Raw genomic sequence first — 17,286 nt, 5'->3', positions numbered from 1 at the left:
AGTTACAATTACAGTTACATAAATGAACAGGGTATACATTATATACAATACATTGCATGCATAGTTAAAGAAAATATATATATAGGCGTATGAAACAGTTACAGACCAGATTAAAGTGTGAGACAGCCTTAGATTTGAAAGAATTTAAACTGGTGGTGGATGTGAGAGTCTCTGGTAGGTTGTTCCAGTTTTGGGATGCACGGTAAGAGAAGGAGGAACGGCCGGATACTTTGTTGAGCCTTGGGACCATGAATAGTCTTTTGGAGTCTGATCTCAGATGATAAGTGCTGTATGTGGTAGGGGTGAGGAGCTTGGTTTCTGAGATGATTGTATTTTTTATTGCCGGCTTGTGGCACCAATAGGAAATAGCAACTTTATTTGCTTATGAGTTTGTGACTCTCTATTGGCCGACCTGACAAGGGCGTCATTTTGTGTCCACCAGACCAAAAAAAAACTGGTCTAGAGGAATAGTGTGTGTGAATCTGGGCCTTAGAGTTGCCAACAGTCTTACTACAAAAGAGTTTAGGTAAAGATTGTAAAAAAAAAAAAAAACACTTCACACTTCAAAGCATTTGGTTACTATGGAAACATTTGAAAATGTTATTTTAAAATTCTTATAGCTGTTTGATTTACATAAAAATGTATCACTTACATTCAAACTACTAACACGCCACTCTCATAAATTCAGGTTGGACCTAGGAGGGACTTCCACTTTAAAATATTTCTTACATTTTATGCAGGTACACAGTATAACTTGCTTTTATGTAAAGAGAGCAATTTAATACACTATAAAAAATACATTATAAGACACAATGATTCCATACGAAGAAACCCACTATTTGGAGTTTCGAAACACGTAGGAGGTTTTTTGGCATCGCAGGGACACCGTAGCTGTGAAATCCGAGTGGTGACGTCAGAAGAGGAGGTGAACGACCAGACTCTGGCAGCAAGCAGTCTCCGAGCATAGAAGGGGATCCTCCTTCATTGACTGGCGCAATTCACCCCACTGAGTTGGGGTTGTTATACTGTGTGGTACAGGGTACTGTTTATGGTGTATAGTAAAGTTTGTTATTATATACAGACCTGGTCTTTCTCAAAGGAGACTCCTTTTGTTTGATCAAGCAAGTGATCAGGATCAGTTTGTGAGTGCCCTGGAGCCTGTCTCTTTCTGTGCCTGCATTTGGTCTCTGGAGGCACCCATCTGGGGGGAGAGGGAGGAGCTTACACTGCGGACGTGCAGTGCTACTGATTGCAGGAGTTTGAAGCAGGAGCACACAGTGGAGCACACAGCCAGCTTTGAGAGGTGTTTTCCCAATTGCCAAACCCACCGTGGGAGCACTGAAGGGGGCATATGCAGAGCATTGTGAGGAAACTCATTTCAGGAAACAAGATCAACCCGGATTTTGAGACAGAACCTCCTCTTCAGTGTTCTTTGCATCAGCACGTGTGAAGAAAAGAGGAGTGGCCATACTGGTCAGAAGGTCGGTACCATTTGCTCTGGAGGAAAGTGACTCAGACAAGGAAGGTTTGTTTGTCTGAGATTACATTGAGGACACTTCCATGGAACTCATCCCAGCCTTTTGAATTGGACTTTATTTGGTCAGATTTTTATTTCCTTTAGGCACCGGTTTATCTGTTTTTACTGTATAGTAAAGTTTGTTAATATATACAGACGTGTGTGTGTATTACTGGTATTGTTCTTGGAAGGGGCTTATCTTGCTGCGTCAGGATCCCTTTCAGGTGGAGGCACTGCACTGAGGTGCATATACGATCACCCCAGGCTCCCAGTGGCGGAGGCTCCAGTCTTCTGTGAGCCAACAGGTAACAGCAGTACCGGTAGTCTCTTTAGTCAGGGGGAAAGAGTGCTAAATACAATTTATAATTTTTTGTTAAGAAAATTTGTCATTAATAATTAGTATTACAGACTTGAAAAAGAGAGGAGCACTCTCAAAATCTTGTCCTAAAATATAAATTGAGTCCAAATAAAAAAAATGTATAACCTAATACTGAAGTACTCCATTATTTAGAACTACTGCCATTGAAATAACATTGATGCATGAAACAAAATGTTTTCTTGATTAGGATCCATCAATGGATTATTCGCTCACCCTTACATATACAGTTAGGTCCGGAAATAATTGGACACTGATACAAGTTTTGTTATTTTGGCTGTGTACCAAAATAAATTCAAGTTACAGTTAAATAATGAATATGGGCTTAAAGTGCAGTCTATCAGCTTTAATTTGAGTGTATTCACATCCATATTGGAGGAAGGGTTTAGGAATTACATCTCTTTAATATGTAGCCCCCTCTTTTTCAAGGGACCAAAAGTAATTGGACAATTGACTCAAAAAGCTGTTTCATGGACATGTGTGGTCCATTCCTTCATTATTTCATCATCAATTAAGAAGGTAAAAGGTCTGGAGTTGTTTCCAGGTATGGCATTTGCATTTGGAAGCTTTTGCTGTGAACCCACAACATGCAGTCAAAGGAGCTCTCAATGCAAGTGAAACAGGGCATCCTTAGGCTGCCAAAAAAAAGAAAATCCATCAGAGAGATAGCAGGAACATTGGGAGTGGCCAAGTCAACAATTTGGTACATTCTGAGAATAAAAGAACGCACTGGTGAGCTATGCAACACAAAAAGGCCTGGACGTCCACGGAAGACAACAGTGGTGGATGATCATAGGATCCTTTCCATGGAAAAGAAAAACCCCTTCACAACATCCAGCCAAGTGAAGAACACTCTCCAGGAGGTAGGCATATAATTATCCAAGTCTACCATAAAGAGAAAACTTAACGAGAGCAAATACAGAGGGTTCCCCACCAGGTGAAAACCATTCATATGCCTCAAGAATAGAAAGGCAAGATTAGACTTTGCCTAACAATATTTTAAAAAGCCAGACAAGTTCTGGAACAGCATTCTTTGGACAGATGAAACTAAGATCAACCTGTACCAGAATGATGGGAAGAAAAAAGTATGGAGAAGGCTTGGAACGGCTCATGATCTGAAGCATACCACATCATCTGTAAAACATGGTGGAGGCAGTGTGATGGCATGGGCATGCGTGGCTTACAATGGCACTGGGTCACTAGTGTTTATTGATGATGTGACAGAAGACAGAAGCAGCCGGATGAATTCTGAAGTGTATACACTGGCGACACACTTTATTCGAGCTCGGCTAGTCCCACGAATTCGGGTATACCCGGGTGTATTGAGGTTTGTGACTGTTTTCTGCCCGAGTGCATTGAGTTATTTTCCGGCAGGGATTGAAGCATTTTATTCCCGTTGGCTGCAATACTGCACACTACATATATATATACTGCATTACAATTCATGAATTTATGCCATCTGGTAGACACGCGAAGCATTGCAGCCTATTAAATCCTAATCATTATCATTTAACAGATCAGCCGCCCATCAGCCAGGCATGAACCCAGGCTGGGAAGGCAAATGCAACGGGGCTTGTCAGAGGTGAGGAGCGGCGCATTCCAGGTATCTGCCAGGTACATACCGGGTATTTGCTCGAATAAAGTGTGTCGGTGCAGTAGGGATATTGTCTGCTCAGATTCAGCCAAATTCAGCGAAGTTGGTTGGACGGCGCTTCACTTTACAGATGGACAATGACCCAAAACATACTGCGAAAGCAACCCAGGAGTTTTTAAAGGAAAAGAAGTGGAATATTCTGCAATGGCTGAGTCAATCACCTGATCTCAACCCGATCGAGCATGCATTTCACTTGCTGAAGACAAAACTTAAGGTAGAAAGACCCACGAACAAACAACAACTGAAGACAGCTGCAGTAAAGGCCTGGCAAAGCATCACAAAGGAGAAAACCCAGCGTTTGGTGATGTCCATGTGTTCCAGACTTCAAGCAGTCAATGCCTGCAAAGGATTCTTGACAAAGTATTAAAAATGAACATTTTATTTATGATTGTGTTAATTTGTCCAATTACATTTGAGCCCCTGAAATAAGGGGACTGTGTATGAAAATGGTTGCAATTCCTAAACGTTTCATACAATATTTTTGTTCAACCTCTTGAATTAAAGCTGAAAGCCTGCACTTCTATTGCATCTCGGTTGTTTCATTTCAAATCCATTGTTGTGGCGTACAGATCCAAAATGATGAAAATTGTGTCAGTGTCCAATTATTTACGTACCTAACTGTATCTATAGATATTTGAATAGTAAATCCTTGTATGTAGGATCATAAGCACAAGCTTTCGTTATACAGCTCAACCCCATTATAACGCGATGCAAGCGTGGCTCCCAATTTTCATATTTATGAATACTTTACAACACGATTTTGATATCTTAAATACTTTATAGTACAATGCATACAATTGTACATTATTTATAATGCGATGTAATTCTTTGGACCCCAAGCACAGTGTTATAAGAGGGTTGAGCTGTATATGCAATAATATGCCACCTGAACTGACTCACCTTGAACACAGCTACATGCACTGAGTTGGCTTCATGAAAATAGTACTAGCCTCTAGATCTGGAGTGGGGCCATAAGTAAACCCTTGCACATTCCCTTGGATATGTTTTCTCATACATGGAATGCAATCGAGAAGGGGAGCGTAGGCCTCAGAGCACTACTAAGTCAACTTAAAATTCTCAAGATGATTCCTTAGCCCACAGACATAATAATTTTGTCTTCTGATGTACCTCAGGGGAGGGTGTCATGTTCTTGAGAGGTTCAGAATGTTGGCTGCAGGCCACCTGGGTTGCGCTATCACTAGTGGTAGAACAGAAGTGTTAGCCCTGTAACACAATCTGTCCTTAGAAAGGGAACAGAGAAAGCAGGGGACAGAATAAGGCTTTATACTATAAGGATCTGAGAGATAATGGTGATACAAGATCACCATAACCTGTAATACAATTAGTCACAAAGGCCTAAAACATAATTATAGATCTGTGCATCTGTAGACATCTTATGCCTATAGAGGATTATGGTTCCACATAAAAAGTACTTCAGTGAGGTTTTTAATAATGATCCCTGCTTTTTAAGAATTACTGTATTTTTATTTAAAGATGCCTTTGACAGTACAGCCCCCCTAAAAAACATTAAAATTATTACTTTTCCTCTTTAACAGTAATAACATATTTTTGGAGTACAGTTAATACAAGTTTACAGAAAATATAAACAAAAACACTATTTATCCTTTGTACTGGGTAATGTAAAACAGCCATAAAAGGAAGGCCTTGTATTTACAGTAATTGCAAAAAGCACAGTAGCAAATATCACCTACTATATAATACATAATGGTTAGAATATATCATAGAAAAATATTCCAATCAATATTTCTCCAAAATGCAAAATTACTGAATAGTTTGCTAAGTGATCACATTGAAAAACAGAAATGAAGATAGTTTCTTCAAATATGTATTAAAACTGACCATTTTTTAGGAATGCTTTGATTTACTGTGATCATGGAACCCAAAACATGAACGTTTCCATCGTGCTGCACCTTCAATTTAGCACAACTTAATTTAGCTCTTCAGGCAAGCAAATCATTTAAATAACTGCTTGCCCATAAAGGGCCATTGATTTCCATCTCCTCACACAGATGCAAAGCCTATTGCAGCTTATGTATCCTCAAAGCTTCTACTTAACCAGTTACCTATTCTTCTACATCTTGTATGCTTTACCCATTCATTTTCCCACAATTGCCTTTCTATTGAGGAGCGTAAACCTGGTTATGATGATCCAAGATAAATCTCTTAGACCTTCTAAAAAGGAAGCATTACACCCGTGGTCTATTTGATATCCACCCTAGACACAGCCTAACAGTTCATTTGACCTTCTTTTTCAACTGTCACACACAACCTATTGCTCTTTTGTTTAGAGTCAATTACGAGTCTAGAGTCTATTATGCTAACATCTTTTCTCCAGTTGATCTTTCAAATGATTAGCCATGCGAGGTACTGTATAACTGTGGTTTAGGCTTGTTACTACTAAGTGCATTTGTCATATGGGAGAAGGGAATGGGTGATGGTAATGTGAAGTCTGTGAAGTTGCGTGCTGTGTCCTGAGAACCAGAAGCATCTGTACAAGTGTCAGTGCAAGTTATCAAAGTGTCTTAAAAATTACCGGTACTGTGGCTGGTATTAAACAATTGTAAACATATTAAATTCCCGAGACGAAGATTTTTGAACCTCAGTTTTGGGTAGTTTTACCCTCTAATAGAAAGACAATAATGAGTACTGTAAGTCAAAATAAATTGCGGTTCTGTGAGTTTGTAAGGAATATGTTCCTCCTAGAACTATCACACTTTGAAGCAAGTTATTAGTGCTTCAGGCATCATAATTATGTAGTTCTGCAAAAATGTTACAATAAATAAAACATAAATGTCTTCGGTGTATTACAGGCTTTTTTATTGGATGGAGTGGTCATCTTGGCAGAGTATGTTGCAATAAATCACATATTACTTGGCACAATAATTTCAATATATCACAACATCTCACACCACAATGGCCATTGCCTACATCTGTATATTAAGCATTTGCTGACTGAGGGGCCTGCAATTCATCCCCTGTGACAGTGGAAAAAAGGAGTACTCATGTATGCTGCTCTGTGTTTTCCCAGATCATTTTACTGTTTTAAGAACCGGAGTAACCCTATCATTGAATGGTATAAGACAGCTGTTGGCATATGCTATACATAAACATATATATCACATGAATTTGTCCCTTCTTACTGAGGTGACATAATAACGGTGAGAAAGAAAGACCTTTTGACACATTGGCCATCTTTTACCAAATTCTCCATAACTGGTGCAAAGCTAGTGATATTACCACATAGCTAAACTTCAATGGATCTATTGGGTCTAATAAGTTTCCCGGCAGTTAAACTAGAACAACATTGAAGAATCCATATTAAGAAATGACTAAAGTAAAAAATTGTTGACAACTTGCGGATTTATTTATTACATTCTGCTAGCTGTAAAACTGAAGTAGAACTTGTGTAAATGAGAAGCACCAGATTTTTAAACAGAAACATGTCATTGGGATTTTTTTTTACCTTTCATAACAATGGTAGTTCCTTTTTTTTAAACAATACGGCACTGTTTTTCTGCAACATGATGGCTGAAGTAAATAACCTCTGTAAAATCATATCTCAGACTCCCATACTTTTTGGTAAAATCATAAAGATGTGTGTATCTAACAGGGAAATTCACATAAGGTCCATTGCAGGGAAACACACCCGATCCGGAAATAACTGTCATTTATTGAATGGCCCTAAATGTTGAATGGGGTGTGTGAGCCCGCAACAGACCTTAATAAACATCCCCTAAAAGTGAGCTGTAAACCTAATACAAGTGCAGCACCAGAATAATTTGTGGTAAAAAATCCAATTGAAAAAAGTAGGAGTATTTTAATTAATAAATATAGTGCTGTTTTTATACCAATTTGCCAGCTGAGAGTCTTTACAACATAATTCTCATACTACCAGATTTATGCTGAATAAAGCATTTTTCAGACACTACTCCCTGCATTATAAAGCTTACAATGTAATATATGGGAAGCACAGGTCATGAGGTTCTGATACTGCTTCAAAGGCAGTGATGTCACAACCAGATGACTCTTATCTCTCTTTGCTTTAAACTATTTAGCATGAAAACCATCATTTACTTCTAGATGTAAAGACTAAAAATCACAGGGTTCAAGGCAATTGCAGAACTTACAGTATGAGCCTGCATGACTTCAGCTAGTATCAGTCATTAATTTGATCTCTGTGTTCTGCTGTTCTGCATCAGCTGGCACATCTGGATGTGTTCTACAGTTGCCTCTAAGCTAAGACCACTGCAGTCTAAACCACTCTGCCCCTTGAGGTTCCAGTAGTGCACTGTTCAACAAAATAACCCTGAATAGTATGATGGATAGAAACTGATGTTTCTGTATTTCAAAATGACATTTATTTGTTATAGATATTTACATTTATTACATACGTATAGTTACTTATTGCACACTTACCTGGAGCAGCTGGCTCGGAGACAGCCTGGCTGGGTGCCAAATTCCTGCAAGGCGAAAACATACAAAAATAACAAAGCAATGTTATTAACTGGATTGTGTATTTTGGTAAATCCACTGGCACCAGCATTATCTGATTCACAGCTGTCAGCTCCAACCCTTTCTCTAATACAGTCCCCATCTCCACTCTTTTAATACTTCTTTAGCAGTAGCACATATTCCTTATTGACATCAGTCTTCAAGATTTTGGTATTGCTGTAAAATAGCACTGGATGTATCACAGATAATTATTTCTGGTGTACTGTGCAGGGGGAAGCTTGATAAATACCCCCTATTTTTCCTAATTAAAGATATTTATTCCTTTGCATGTGTTTTTGATGGTTGAGTGTTGTGTTCCCGATTTGTCTCTGAAATGGGGCGAGAGGTATGTATCGCTGATAAGGTTGCGAGTGTCCTGAGAATTTGTAATGTATTTTTGGGAAGCAGTAGGGAGTATATTTCCCTTTTATCTTTGTGTGAGTGAGAACACATGTATGTATGGACCCCAGATGGGGTTGGGAGGTATGACACCCTGACGTCGTCTTTGAAGGCGAAATGTGTGAGCTTAGGGATAGATGTCAGAATTTTCTCTGGGAAGGAATGAGATGTACTATCTCCTGATGTCTGCACTAGAAGGGCAAGACGTATGTGTATGTGAGCTTGACAGATATGTCTCCATGATGTCTCAGTGGGTAACAGTAAGTCACTGATGTCACTGTGGGAAGATGTGAGATGTATCTGTCCTTGGTGTCTCTATGGGAATTCAAAGTGAGTGCCATTGTTTTTTCTATGTGGGGGTGAGAGGTATGTGTCCCTTGATGAGCTGAATGTTATGTGTCCTTGATATTTGTGTGGTAAGATTAAAAATTATATGGCTCCAATATCTGTGGATGGGTGCATATAGTACAGTATATCTGTATATGGTCTATATCTGTGTCGCCCGATGTGGTTCCCCAAGAGCTGCTCCCCTCTGCACAGAACCAGCGTGCTAAGGGTTAATTTTGGTGCTTGCTTACTGTTGTGTTACGTCAGCCCCACCCTCTTGAATGTTAATGCTCCTGGAAGACACAGGACTCTGAAACCACAGCTGCATTCAATCTGAACCCCTCAGTCTATATCTGCGTCGCCCCAAAGGCGGACAGCCGTTGGCGCAGCCGAAGGGCAGCTAATGTGTGTGAGCCTTTTGCTGCCATTCGCTGATGTTTGGTGATGTTAAAATTGCTCTATTTCAATAGGAAATTCTTGTATCCCCTGTACCAAATGTAGCAACTCTAATGGTGCATTAAATGTCTGTGAATAAGCTGCATAACCTCTGTTCATTTAATGTAACCATGCATTGTTATCATAACTCGGTGCCCAGGACATACTTGAAAACGAGAGGTAACTCTCAAAGTATTAAACATTTTATAAATAAACAAATACAGTATGTCCCTGGTTTTTGCGTGGAAGGGATGAGTTTAAGTGTTGCTGATGTTTCTGTAGGTATAGCTGTTTATATGTCTTAGTATAATATGGAGAAACATGCATCCAAGCTGACACATTTATAATCTTGCCATTATCCTCCATCTCATCATCCCTGTACTTCATACTCTTAGTGTATATAACAGTAAAACAAAGCACAGAGCTTATCTTGGGAATTTTACTACAAAGGGCCAGCAGCCAAGACCACCAGTTAAGAACAAATATTACACTTTGGCGGACATATAGACGCCAACGATCTGTGAGACAGCTACACATAGGAAAGGACTGGAGTTCGTACAACACATTATGAACCAGCGACAGAAGGACATTGCTTTTATATGATGGTATTCAGTCAGATAGCACAATGATAAGGAAACATAGTATTGCACATCGTTTATTTGGTGCTGAACTGTATTAATGATCTCCAGTCCCTCTTAGCCTGACCACTTTGATGTTCCAATAAAATGAACACACTCAGTCATGGAACACCTTTTCTACCCTTTCATAATGTAAGATATGTGTGATTCAGGTGGAGCAAGACTTACTGTACTGTCTCAGGAGCCACGGCTGAAAAACGCTAAATACTGCGGATCCTCCGGCACTGGGTTGTCCCATGGCAGTCTAGTAGCTCATTGCCGAAAACAGTAAGTCTTGCTACATCTGTATGTATGCCGTAGATCTAAATAATTTATTTTCATTAATCCTCACTGACCACTGAACCCTTCCCCCCCACCCCACATGTATATCCTGTGGAGTATATGGTGTCTATTTACTAAAGTCTCCGGGCTCCAATACTGGTGCAAAAGAAGTGCAATAAATCCAATTTAAAGCAATAGGAGTTTTTCCTTTGATTAATCTGCTGCAATTCTTTTGCACTGCTTTTGCCCCAGTTTTGCAGCAGGGATACGTTAGTAAATAAATCCTTACTGTTGGTATCAAGGTAAAAGTAATGCAATTCTACACCACGGGGGCTACGTACTAAGTGTCACAAATGGATTTGTTGGCACAGAGTTGGTGCATGACAAACTTCATTTTAATGCACAAGTGTGCATCTATGTACTAAGCTCAAACTTCTCCATCTGCACCAGCTGTGACAAAAATGTCCCCCCCCCCCTTATTGTTTTGGCACACAGAAACTGTGCTTGGCATACAGATGAAGGAGCGGCTCAGTGAGTAAAGACACTAAAGGATTCGTCCCCGTTGGCCGCGGCTGCGCTCGTGATGGCGTGCATGCCGCGCACAAGGTACAGCCCTCTATGGGGAAGGCCCCAGTCGGCGTGTGTTCGCACGTGCACAAGGCGCGATGCCCGACCACCTTTGCTAAAAGACAAGATTTTTATCTTTTGGCGGGGCGGCCGAGCATTGGCCACGTCACCATGGCGGTTCAGCCAATGGGGCCAAACGAGCCGCGTAATTTCATAGCCACGCCCCCACCATACCTCCCCATCGCGAATTGCCTGGAGTAGATCAGGTCGCGCTGATGTAGGCAACAAGCTCCGCCAGGCACCCCAGAGCTTGCGCCACTGCGCGCACTGGGGCCTTAGCCTTACTCTGTAAATAATTAAACTGGGTTTGAATCAAGGGAAGCTGGTTCAATTCCTGGTGTCAGCTCCTTGTGACCACTTCATGTCTCACTGTGCCTCAGGCACCAAAACATAGATTGGGACGATGTATTGTAGACTATACTGTAATTATGAAGTGCTTTGAGCCCCAGTGGGAGAAAAGTGCTGTATGACATTGTTGTTATTATTATTATTATTAGTATGTACTAAAAATATATATATTTCTGTGTACCACAAAATCATTGAAAAGTGTGAAACTATCACCTGTGAAGTTCAACTTGGTGTTATCCCAAACAAAGACTTGTGTCGCAGCATATATGTTTCATTATATAGGCTAACATTTTTATTATTCTCACAGTATGGCTATTATAAAAAATAATACACTTTTTTCAAAATACAATAATAATTCATGTTTACTAAAACTAGTGGTGCATTTTACAATATATACACATGATTCAAATTGTATCAATTGGGTGTGCAACATGAGGGCTGCGTAACAAATAATTTCCAACACACAACGCACATTTTTTCGAAGGTTTGTATTACTTTTTACCAGTGACCGTTTTGACGTAACCTTAAAAAAAAGTTGATACATAAGCCTTTTTATGTTTCAAAGGAAAAATAATAATTGAAAGCAATAGAATATTTTTCTTAAATACTTCCAAAATGATATTTGGTTGCCTCAGCATTACACCACTTTTGTGATAGCAATAATTATTTTAGCAAGGATGTAAAATCTATATGTACAAAACCTTAATGCAATTTCACTCACTGGATCTGAATGTCTTTATTTATGTGAGCACAGTGCATTTGTTTTTATTTATTCCTCCCAATCAAATAATTCAGGGCCATTTTCCGGTATGTTAATATTTCAGAAGGATTGATATTATTATTCAATGACATTCTTTGCTGGGATTATTAAAATGGCTACCATTATGTGGTTTTGTAAGTACTACCTTCTACCTCATGCCTGATCACAGTTAGACTACGCTTATAGTGCCGGTGACAGTGACGCGACGGTCAGGCTAGGGTCTCTGGAAAAATCAAATAGAGATGACTTCCAGTGATCGCGACCAAATCGTCGCTCCGTTGCGCCTTCGCATCGCGCTTACTATAAGGGCACGCGACAGCGGCAATGCATTTGTTTTGCCGCGACGTTGCTGTCGCCGGCACTATAAGCGCAGCCTTACTTTGCAACTACCCTTACATTCTTGTCTTATAGCAGCAATCCCCCAAAAGTCCATATGAGTTTAACTCACATAATATTTGTATCTTTCTCCCCGAAGAAGGTTTTCTTATTCTCTAGCTTCTGAGGTTACCATTATAACATTAAAGCAGCCATTCTAACATTGTACCATTGTAACACCCCCCATTTTTTCCTTTCTTTTATATACAAATCATGTGACAATGAATAATTCTACATTCTTACCTAACATGGCAATCATTTGGTGCTCCTGTTACAAATCTGTCAAAATCCTGATTGCGTGCCTAATAAAATGGCCACCTTCTAACTTTATGCTTGCAGCTGATATGTAGCATTATATTACTAAGTGTAACACATTATTGTTACAGCGTTCGGAGTATTAGGCAGTCTATTCTTCAGAACACAGCAACAGATCTGTTTGTGATGCTTTGTTGCTAAAGGGCAGAGCTCAAAAAGGTGTGTGTCGGAGTCTGTTTTAGAAGAGGAAGTGTATATGACTTAATAAATGATTGCTGTAGCAACCAAACAATAATCAGTATGTTAAAAAAAAATCAATAAAAATGGCACTTGGAGTTAGAAAAAAAAAATGCAGACAGTAGTATCTAATACTACAGAACTGATTTATTTAAAAAAAAAGATTTCACTGCAATAAACACTGAGATTTTCATTTTAACTTCCTGGACATGTAATATTTGAGACAAATATATTTCCCGAATAAAGCACCAGATAAAAAAAAATAAACACAGGTTTGGAAAATGCCAATTTAAAAAAAAAAAAAAGGCTCTCTCCCTTTCTGTTTGTAAGATATAGAAACCATTTATAAAGTGAGGTCCCAAATGCTTTGCTTCAATGCTGTACAGGTTCAAAATGTCTTGTAATCAGACACAATAAACTCTATTTTGAAGGGATTTCAACCACTGAATATAGTTTAGTCCTGATAATTCAGTCCTAATAACTGTGAATTGCTGCCGCATTCTTTCCTCAATTAGAGTTGAGCCTCGCACCAGCCCCCAGCAAAATAAGCATGTATTGTATATCCTCAGGTATTTGTTATTTTGCTGCACTTCTAATATTAATCCCACACCCTCCTGTAATCCTTTGCCTGAGTATTCCTCTGATGTCAGATTATTAGAGATCAAAGGCTGCACATCCCTCATCACGATTATTTTAAGTCAGCATTCTTTTTAATGTCTATAGAGGAAACAGTGAACCCGTGGGGCTGTAAATTGAGATTATTCTCCCTTTAACCCTTTGAGGGCCAGAGGCTCCGCAGGCACCAGATTGTCACAGCCCCTCCGGCCTTCCATGCTCACTCTGGGGATTGTGCTGTCACTGACGCAAATAGAAGAGGAAACGTCCTCTATCCATTTTGATCGTGTCCTGGAGCGCTAAACACGTTATTCCCCAAAAAATGAACAAAAATCCCATGACAGATACTAAAACATGGGGCCCCTGGTGTGCCAGACCTCATTATGTTGTAGCTACGTCATGCAGCACTCAAGTGGTTTAGTGGGCATTTTTTGTTGGAATTCTCACTGTCATTTTATTGTCCCCCTCCCTAAAAAGTCTCACAATTAATGTAACACTGAGCTCTCACTTATATACCATGGTTCATCTACTGTAGATCCAATGCACAGTACTGCAGCTGATACAGTGTTAACTGCAATTTAAGTAAACAACAGCTAATGTCGGATTGTGTTACCCATACCCTGTATCGAATAAAAAAAATGGAACAACCTATCAATGTAGTGGCTAGTTTTGAAAGATTTAAATGGGAATGTTTTAATCATTTACAGCGGAAAATAATGTTATTTAGATTTTTGGTAGGTCCTATGTAATTCATACACAACGCACCACCGTTAAGCTGCCACGCGTGAAAAACAGATGGGGCCAACATGCTACTATAACCTTGGGAGAGTAGCCAGCGGATGCAAAAATGTTGACTACACATTTTAATCCTTACTCTCTATTATATCTGTTATCTTTCCTTCACTATGCAACCAATGGGTAGTGGAATAGTTATTTTTTTTTGTCTATTCCCCATTAACTTTGGAATCCAGCTTTTCAGTGGTGCTCTTAAAAGGTGCAATCCCACATAATCAGAAAATGAATTTCAATAGGATTTTGTCGTTGATACATATGGTGCAGTTTTGTGCATAAAAATGCACCACTTTTGCCTTGATTCATATACCCCATAGACCCAAACATATCGAGGTAAATGTGCTGCAGTTCTGGGGCAAACAAACTGCAAAACTGCATGTGTCAAAAAACAAAGTGATTTATGTATCAAGGGAAAAGTAGAGCAATTCAGCAGCAAAATACAAGCTCTATATGCATTAAAGCAAAAAGTCTTATTGAATTTAATAGAATAATTTTCTTTGATGCATTTTTTGCCTCCGAATTGCTCAAATGTTGCATTGATACATTGGGGTTTATGGGACATATGTAATAAGGCATAGGTGGCGAAATTCTGGGGGAAAAAATCCTATTCCTTTCAATGGGATTTTTTTTCCATATACATACTGTAACTGTGTTTTCCTTGATACATATACCCCATAGATCTCTGATTAGATTATATACATACATCTATATATATCAGGTTCAACCTTCTTATATATTACTGGAACAAGCAGTTACAGGTGAATACCTAATAGCCCCACAAACGTAAACATTATAGAGAAAGTAACAACAAAGCTGTACTTTATGTGGAAAGTATGACACAACTGCAATATTTTTTAGGGGAAGCTGGAGCCCCATAAACCTCCTTTCCCCAGCTGGCCCTGGCTATGTTCCTTCTAACCGTTTAATTAAAACACATACTGCCTTTTCTTTTTTTTCCATCATTCTTTTGCAATGTGGTAAAGCGCATATTATCAGGCAGCCTTTGTAGGGAGGCTCGCAGGGGAGTGAGTGAAGATTAGCCAGAGATGTTCGCATGGAATAGAGGTCACTCACAAGGGAGTATAGATTACATTATTACAAAGAATGGAATCTGAAAGCAGGATGTGGTAATGCTCCGTAAGAAGACACTGTGCAAGGCGCATTCCCTGTCTCATAAATCACTTAACTAAAGCTAATTCACACTTCGCTAGCCTGCTTCCAACCCGTTCACTTGTTTTAATGACATTTGTGAGCAGTTGCCTTTTGTTACCTTCAGTTATGATCTATTATTTACCCTGTTTCTGCCACAGGAGTCCTGAATACATTTCAAAGCAGGCCCTTCAGGCAGAGGAGAATGGGAGTGGGAAATCCCTTATTTATTTTTTGTTGATTTTTTTTCTGGGTGCATCCCATTGTTAAACAGCACCGGTAATTACTCTGGAAGTAAACAATGTTTTCTACCGGTATAAAATGACCGCCGTTTACTCCTGGGATAAGTAACATGCCAGTTTCCAGTGATGTTGTCATTATTCATTATTGCTGCTGGGTATTTTTCTCTCTCTCTCTTTCAGTGTATACTGATATACACACACGACTGATACAGGGGAAATCCTGGGGGTCATCCATGTGATTATACACTAGTAGCATAACCTGGTTTTGGTACCGTAACAAAAAGGTGTGTGCACAGGATTGCAAAATTAACTTACTCGGTTGCAGTAAGACATTGCTAGTGTAGTCGAAGTGTTTGTTAACTAACTCAGAACATCATTATTTTTAATACATAACATAGGTGGAATTCCCAGGACTCTAATAACGATACAATGGCAATGATGTTTGTCAAAAAATAGAATTTGTATAGTTGAAATTGCGTAGAACATATACATATACATACATACATACATATATATATTGTGGCAGGACGGCCTCGCGGAGGGGTCAGTAAGACGCTAGACACGATGGGAAACTTTAAACTGTAGTGGTTTATTAGCCACAACCAAATAAAGTATGAGTGCACTGTCCCTTTAAGAAACCAAATTATAGAAAATAAAACCTATTCCCGTAAGGGAAACTAACTCAACTTCTTGAGCTCTTACTAACAGGGCAGCCAGCTAATCTGATTATGCCCAAAACATGTGCTCCACAAAGTATAACAATAAAGTATAACAATAAAGTCTTATCTGTATTGTAGCTCCAATAGCAAACAGGAACGCCGGTTCCGGGGAGCAGGCTGTGTCCAGCTCACAGCAATCTTTATCCTGGGTTGGGGTCCCAGCTGGTCCCAGCAGCAAAGCTCCTCGCAGGACTGGGTTGGGACCAGAGCCACAGCTAGGGCTTCCTAGCTGGAGAAGTCTCTCCACCCTCCTGGGGAAAAACAAGCTCACCTTGTGTGAGCGACTTCCTTCTTTTTAAACCTACAGTATCTAAGGCATCCTGCTTAATTAGGCTGCAGGTGTATGCAGTTCTCCAACTGTAGGTTAACTGGTTTAGTGCTGGAAAGTACACACATCCTCCATTCCAGCTTACTGAGTCAGTGACTCTGTCACAATATATATTATATATATTTATATATATATATATATATATATATATGTATATATATATATATATATATATATATGTATAAAAATAATATTATAAGCTAATTATCACAAGAGATGCAAAAAATAGCAAAGGCCAGTTATATAACTCAAAGAAATAAGTAGCTTACAGCAATCAATACATATATGTTCTTTGTAATAATGTAATCTATACTCCCTTAGAGTGCTGGGAACTCCACCAATGTTATGTATTGTAACTTTGGAGGAAATTAGGGTTCATCTAAGTTCCCGTGCACCATTTCCATCTTTCAGTATGTTTCATTTGTAGGTGCTGCTAAAAACTATAGACATCATAATTTTTTTTATTTTTTTTATAACTTGTATTTTATTAATGAATAAATGCATGGTATACATAAAAAACAAATCATATGCACATTGATCAGGGTAGCATAAAATGTACAATAACATAAGCTTAACAAGCCCACGCGGTATTTCGAGCCCTACTTAACCGCTTGAGAGGAGATCGTCATTCATATTGTGAGGGACTGGGGTAAAATGATAATTGTTATAAATGGGGGGGAAAAAAAGGGGGGAGGGGGGATAGGGGGACAGAGAGAGGGAA

General features: G+C 39.2%; 1 protein-coding gene across 5 annotated transcripts in view; it reads right to left on the bottom strand.

Annotated features, from left to right (window-relative positions):
* Positions 1-17,286, bottom strand: part of CDON (cell adhesion associated, oncogene regulated) — a 219,811-nt gene that overhangs the window by 178,060 nt on the left and 24,465 nt on the right. For 3 of the 5 annotated variants that reach the window (XM_075604348.1, XM_075604346.1, XM_075604345.1), the window contains exon 2: positions 7,984-8,027. The exons of the other annotated variants lie outside the window; for them this stretch is intronic. The gene's annotated coding sequence lies outside the window, so the exon portion shown is untranslated. The remainder of the gene's footprint in view (positions 1-7,983; positions 8,028-17,286) is intronic. 5 annotated transcript variants of the gene reach the window in all.

The sequence above is a fragment of the Ascaphus truei genome, chromosome 6, assembly GCF_040206685.1.
Source record: "Ascaphus truei isolate aAscTru1 chromosome 6, aAscTru1.hap1, whole genome shotgun sequence".
In the NCBI taxonomy this organism is placed as follows: Eukaryota; Metazoa; Chordata; class Amphibia; order Anura; family Ascaphidae; genus Ascaphus; species Ascaphus truei.
Note: the sequence above shows the minus strand (reverse complement) of the source record. Positions and strands in the feature narration are given on the sequence as shown.